The sequence below is a fragment of the Chrysemys picta genome, chromosome 1 (assembly GCF_011386835.1).
Source record: "Chrysemys picta bellii isolate R12L10 chromosome 1, ASM1138683v2, whole genome shotgun sequence".
NCBI lineage: Eukaryota > Metazoa > Chordata > Testudines > Emydidae > Chrysemys > Chrysemys picta.
This window is the reverse complement of record NC_088791.1, coordinates 117510225-117516224: the sequence shown is the minus strand read 5'-3', so window position 1 is coordinate 117516224 and position 6000 is coordinate 117510225. Positions and strand designations below refer to the sequence as shown.

General features: G+C 41.9%; 1 protein-coding gene across 1 annotated transcript in view; it reads right to left on the bottom strand.

The window, feature by feature from the left end:
• Positions 1–3968: 3968 nt before the first annotated feature.
• LOC101951029 (pleckstrin homology domain-containing family A member 5) overlaps positions 3969–6000 on the bottom strand; it is a 158279-nt gene continuing 156247 nt past the window's right edge. Inside the window, exons 23-24 of the transcript XR_010592753.1 lie at positions 4790–4936; positions 3969–4235 (exon numbers count right to left, since the gene is read on the bottom strand). The gene's annotated coding sequence lies outside the window, so the exon portion shown is untranslated. The remainder of the gene's footprint in view (positions 4236–4789; positions 4937–6000) is intronic.

Below are 6000 nucleotides of genomic sequence, written 5' to 3'. Positions count from 1 at the left end.
TGTCATGCCCCCACCTCTCACCATGGGGGATGATTTTAAACAAGTTTCAAGAGCTCTTTAAAAGGGTAGTGGACTCACTGGGCACATCTTTAAAGGAAGTGGCCGAATCCCAACATAAGCTATTGGACACCTTACATACCTCAACCTCCTCCAAAATTGCCTTACCAATTAACGATGCCCTCGTGGAACCAGCAAAAACTATCCGGCAGACTCTGGCAACAACAGCACCCACTTGTAAAAGGTCAGATAAAAAATACTATGTGCTCTCTAGGGAAATTGAATTCCTTTTTTCGCACCCTGCACCCGGATGATGGAGGCAGTGAGCGAATGGGGCAGATAGCACTACTCTGAGTGGATTTGATTTAAGTCAAATTGATTTAATTATGGTTTTCTACATAAAAGTGCATTCTTGTTGGTTGTTATAACCTTAATACATATTCTTCACAACTCAGAGACAGATGTCGGTTTCATTTTTAGAAGGTACGCACAATACATTTTTAAACAGTGATTTATTTTGAAAACTTTTCAGATTAGTTTTACAGCTATATCAGAAAATGAATGATTGTTTGGTTATTTCATTTACCAAAGGTAATTGAAGCAGATATTTATGAAGTGGTTGGGAGGTGAACTATCTCCAATTCAACAGGTTAATCATTAATATTTGGAGGATTTTCTTGCCATGCTGTATTAGGAGAACATCACCAGACAGACATGTAAATTGTTTTATTTAACTACAACAACATCATCATGTATTCTGGATTTTTTTCTTCAACAGCAAACTTATAATACTTTAACAAAACAAGCATATGTCCCTCGAATCTCACATTTATCTCCAGACTTCTTCTCCTTGTCCAGATCTATTCTGCCCCCAACAATCTTCTATTCATTGAACTTTTTGAAACTTTGCACTTTAGAGAGAGGTAAGGGATTGACTCTGTGTACACAAATTTGCAGAGGGACAATAGAGTTGAGGTCTATTTCTCACCTCTCTATATTATTTTATTTATTTAAAAACATTTTTGCTGTTAACAAGCATGTTACCTCTAGAGACACAAATCCACAGTTTGAGAACTGCAAAACTAAGCATCTCTGATGGTATCTTCTAGACCACATGTGTCAAACTCAAGGCCCGCGGGCCACATCCGGCCCGCCATACAATTATATCCGGCCCGCGAAATCGTTTTATATATCTGTTTTTAATGGCCCTGTGATATGACGCCCCAATAACACACACTACAAATCCCATGATGCAGTGCAATTGCCGCCAACGGCAAGCCGCGGTTCAAGTTCGCGGTCTGTTGATGTATACAACGCTAATATCAAATCAAAGCTAGACCCCAACAATGGCCAAGAGAAAAATTGATTCTGAAAACCGAGGCTTTCAAAGCCGGTGGGAGAATGAGTATATGTTTACTGAAATTGCAGGTAAACCAGTGTGTCTCCTTTGCGGGAGTAATATCGCTGTAATGAAGGAGTATAACCTAAGACGGCACTACGAGACGAAACATGAGAACAAATTCAAAAACCTGAGCGCAGGACAGAAGCTACAAAAGGTAGAGGAGTTGAAGAAGAATTTGACATCCCAGCAGACGTTTTTCACCAAAGCAAAATCACAAAGTGAAGCTGCTGTGAAAGCAAGTTTCATTGTGGCCGAAGAGATCGCCAAATCAGGACGGCCGTTTACCGAGGGGGAATTCGTAAAGAATTGTATGATGAAAGTGTGCGACGTCCTTTGTCCAGATAAAACGCGAGCGTTTGCAAATGTAAGCCTCAGCAGAAACACTGTTGCTAATCGGGTTTGTGAGATGGCGACTGATTTGAAAACACAGTTGACTGAAAGAGCAAAAGATTTTGTTGCATACTCCCTTGCCGTGGATGAAACTACTGACGCGACTGACACTGCACAGCTGGCGATATTTATCCGTGGTGTGGATTCCAATTTGTGCGTAACAGAGGAAATACTGGACATTAAATCGATGCACGGGACAACGAAAGGAGAAGACATCTTTGGAAATGTATTTCAAAGTGTAACCGACATGAAACTGCCGTGGGAAAAACTCGTTGGACTTACAACAGATGGCGCACCTGCTATGTGTGGTGAAAAAAATGGACTGGTGGGAAGGATGCGCTCAAAGATGCGGGAGGAGAACTGTGCCGGTGAGTTGACAGTGTATCACTGCATCATACACCAGGAATCGCTGAGTGCTAAAGTCCTAAAAATGGATCATGTGATGAACACTGTAACACAAACCGTCAACTTTATCAGAGCCCACGGTTTAAATCACCGCCAATTCCAGTCTTTTCTGCGGGAAATAGATAGCGAGTTTGGCGATATGCCATATCATACGGAGGTCCGGTGGCTAAGTCGGGGAAAAGTTCTCAAAAGACACTTTGAGCTGCGAGAGGAAATCTGCCAGTTCATGGACAGTAAGGGGAAAGACTGCACAGTTCTGCGGGATGAAAAGTGGAAATGTGAGTTGGCGTTCCTGGCTGACATAACGTCGCATCTTAGCGCTTTAAACCTTCAACTCCAGGGACGGGAGCACATAATAACCGATATGCATGATGCAGTGAAGGCATTTCAAGTGAAGCTGCGCTTATGGGAGACACAAATGCACCAATGCAACTTGTCTCACTTTCCCTGTTGCCAAGTAATACGGAACCAAGAAAGTGCCACAGTTTTCCCAAATGCCACCTTTGCTGAAAAACTCAGCGCGCTGCGCACTGAGTTCGCACGGCGCTTCAGTGACTTTGAGGCACAGAAAAGTAACTTCGAGCTGCTTCGCAACCCATTTGCAGTCGATGTGGAAACCGCACCTGTAGAAATGCAGATGGAGCTGATAGAACTGCAATGTAACGGGACACTGAAGGCAAAGTACGACACTGCGGGGCCAGCACAGTTCACTCGCTTCATTCCTGAAGCGATGCCGCAGCTCCGCCAACATGCGGCTCGAATCCTGTCCATGTTTGGCAGCACATATCTGTGCGAGCAGCTGTTCTCTGTGATGAAAATTAACAAAACGTCACACAGGAGTCGCCTCACTGATGAACACCTGCAATCGATCCTGAGAATCTTCACAACACAGAACCTAACCCCAAACATAAACGAACTTGTTGCAAAGAAAAGACTCCAAGTATCAAGCTCTGACTAAATAGGACAAGAAAATGGAATGTTATGATTTGTTATGATTATACTTTTGCTTTAAATTCAATTTTTTATTTATATTTTCAGATTTTTTAATATTCCAGCATGTACAGATTTTGAATGTATTGTATTGACAGGATATTTTTTTATGAAGAGCAAAATATTTTAAGTTGAAATGTATTTATTTTGGAATGATATCCTGTATTTTGGTTCATATTAATGGTTAAAAAACATAAATATTTAGTCTGTTAAATAAATGGTTATACTGTTCGGCCCGCGAGTTTTGAGTTTTGGCCCCCTGTGCAATTGAGTTTGACACCCCTGTTCTAGACTGAGCACTGAGTCCCGTTGGGTAGATAGAAAGATTAACCTAAATAATCTATACATGAGCCTGTGGAACCCTGTAAGATTGGGTTCCTAATCAATGAACTATTGGAACTCATTTATAAAACTTTTCTTAAACATTACATGAATATATTGTCTCATACTCTGGAATTAGAATTTATAATCCCTATTCCATGATGAGATATCTTTGACCTATACTGTACTTTAATTAAAATGATCTTTAGGTAGTTTTTTTCCTCAAAAAGCATTATCAAAAAAATCTGATCTAAAGAAAAACAGATTTTTTTGATTTTTAAAAAAAAATCAATGATTTTTAGCCACGCTGGCACTATTCCAGAAATACCCTGTATGACAGGGACTGGAAGAGATTCCTATCAGTCACTACTAGCTAAGTATGACTTCACAAAATTATTCAAAAAACGTTCAGAATTTATGGAATTACTCCCAGATAAAAAGAAAGAACAATTTGGAGCCATGATTTCAGAAGGACATTTTATTGCCAGAACAGCGTTGCAAGCGGCATTGGATTTCGCAGACACTGTGGCCTGATCATTAGCCACAGCCGTAGTCATGCGACGAATATCTTGGCTGCACCTATCTGGTTTTCCCAGAGAAGTACAAACGACCGTAGATGACCTCCTGTTTGAGGGTCCAAAGTTATTCATTGGCAAAATGGATGAATCTCTTCATATGCTGAAGGACTCCAGACCCAGAGTGACACTGAAGTCCTTGGGCATCTATATGCCTATGAACAAGAAAAAAAACAGGGCAAATACTACGTAGCACATCGAGCTCGATCAGTGCCTTACCCACAACCTCAAAGGTAATACGAACCACAAAGACAGAGACCCACAATGTTGCCTGTATATTTTATATAAACCGACAATGGGTGGGCACACTCACGCTCCCTATGCACGGGGGCCATGCTACTTTGGACCTGGGTGCATCAGTCACAACATCCACATCTCAGCCTCATATCTACCAGGATGTCAGAACACACCACCGCAGATGCATTAAGCAGAAAATTCTCCCAGGACCATGAGTGGGAAATGGACCCTCTAGTACTAAGGAATATATTCATACAGTTGGGGTTTCCAACCATAGACCTCTTTGTGACGACACAAAATGCCAAATGTCCTCAGTTCTGCACCAGAGCAGGATTGGGTCCATGATCCCTGGGCGATGCCTTTCTCATCAAATGGGACACACCTTTGCTCTACGCCTTCCCCCCGATACACAAAATCAGAACAGAGAACTGCAAAGTCATCCTAATAGCCCTGGCAAGCCTGGTTTCCTTACCTCCTAAAGATGTCTGCGTGTCCACCTGCTCTCTCCCTCTTCTGCCTCATCTCCTCTCACAAAATGTGGGCCAGCTTCACCATCCCGACCTCACAAGACTCCATCTCAAAGTGTGGCTACTCCATGGCTCCAAGAAACTGAAATGACCTGCTCAGAGGAAGTACAGGACATTCTGTTAAATAGTCATAGACCAACTACCCAACAAACATACCTGCACAAATGGAGATGATTCACTATATGGTGCCAAAATAGACAAATCACAGCCGTCTACCTTATGTACTGGATTATATATTAGAACTCAAGGAATTGGGCTCTAATCTAATGAGTTCCATCAGCGTACACCTTGCAGCTATTACAGCATTCCATCATAAGATGGGTGAGTTATCCATTTTTGCTCACCCAACCACTAAATGTTTTCTTAAGGGCCTTCGTAACATCTACCCCGAAATACGAACCCCTACACCAGCATGGGACCTTAATCTTGTGGGGCCTTGTTGAACCAATGGTGAAATGCATAGTGACTTTCCACTCTGGAGCACATGAACATCGCTTCAAGTACACAACCCCAGGAGTTATTTAATTGTGATGTAAAAGGCTCTTCCATAACTCAGAGAATTTTTTTTAAAATCTGTTAGCAAATTTAAGGATCGAGGTACTGTTTGTTTTCAAACTCCCAATGGAGAGCAGTGTGGGGCAAGCCTGAAGGGTTGTGCTTGTTCTGTGGCTAAAGAGGAACTTCAGTCGCCAGGGGCAGCAACTTTCACCCACACTGAATTCAATAAAAAACTATCGTGACCAAAAAGTTAACACCATCATTCTTTCAAGTGTTACCATTCTGTTGCACACACCCCTGGACAGTGCTGGTGGGGCATTTAATTTTGTATATTAGGGACAGGAAGAACAGCAAAGAGGTTAGTAAGAGCATTGCTCCAAGTCCAACTATTGTAATCCTTTGAAGACCATAATAGTCTCCTCTGAATAGTTTTGTGTTTCAGAGTTTTCTTTACCCCAAGCATAAATCAATCCAGTCTAAGTACCACTCTCAAACTTCATCTATACTAGGGTTGGAAAACTAACCATGTAATCCTACTGATGCTAGCTGTGTGTGATTGCGGTGAAGACTAGCTTCATAGTTTAACACCTTAATGTAATTCAGTTTGATGAAGGCCAGATTTGCTATGGTATACCCTGCGTGCACGTGCTTGGGAAAA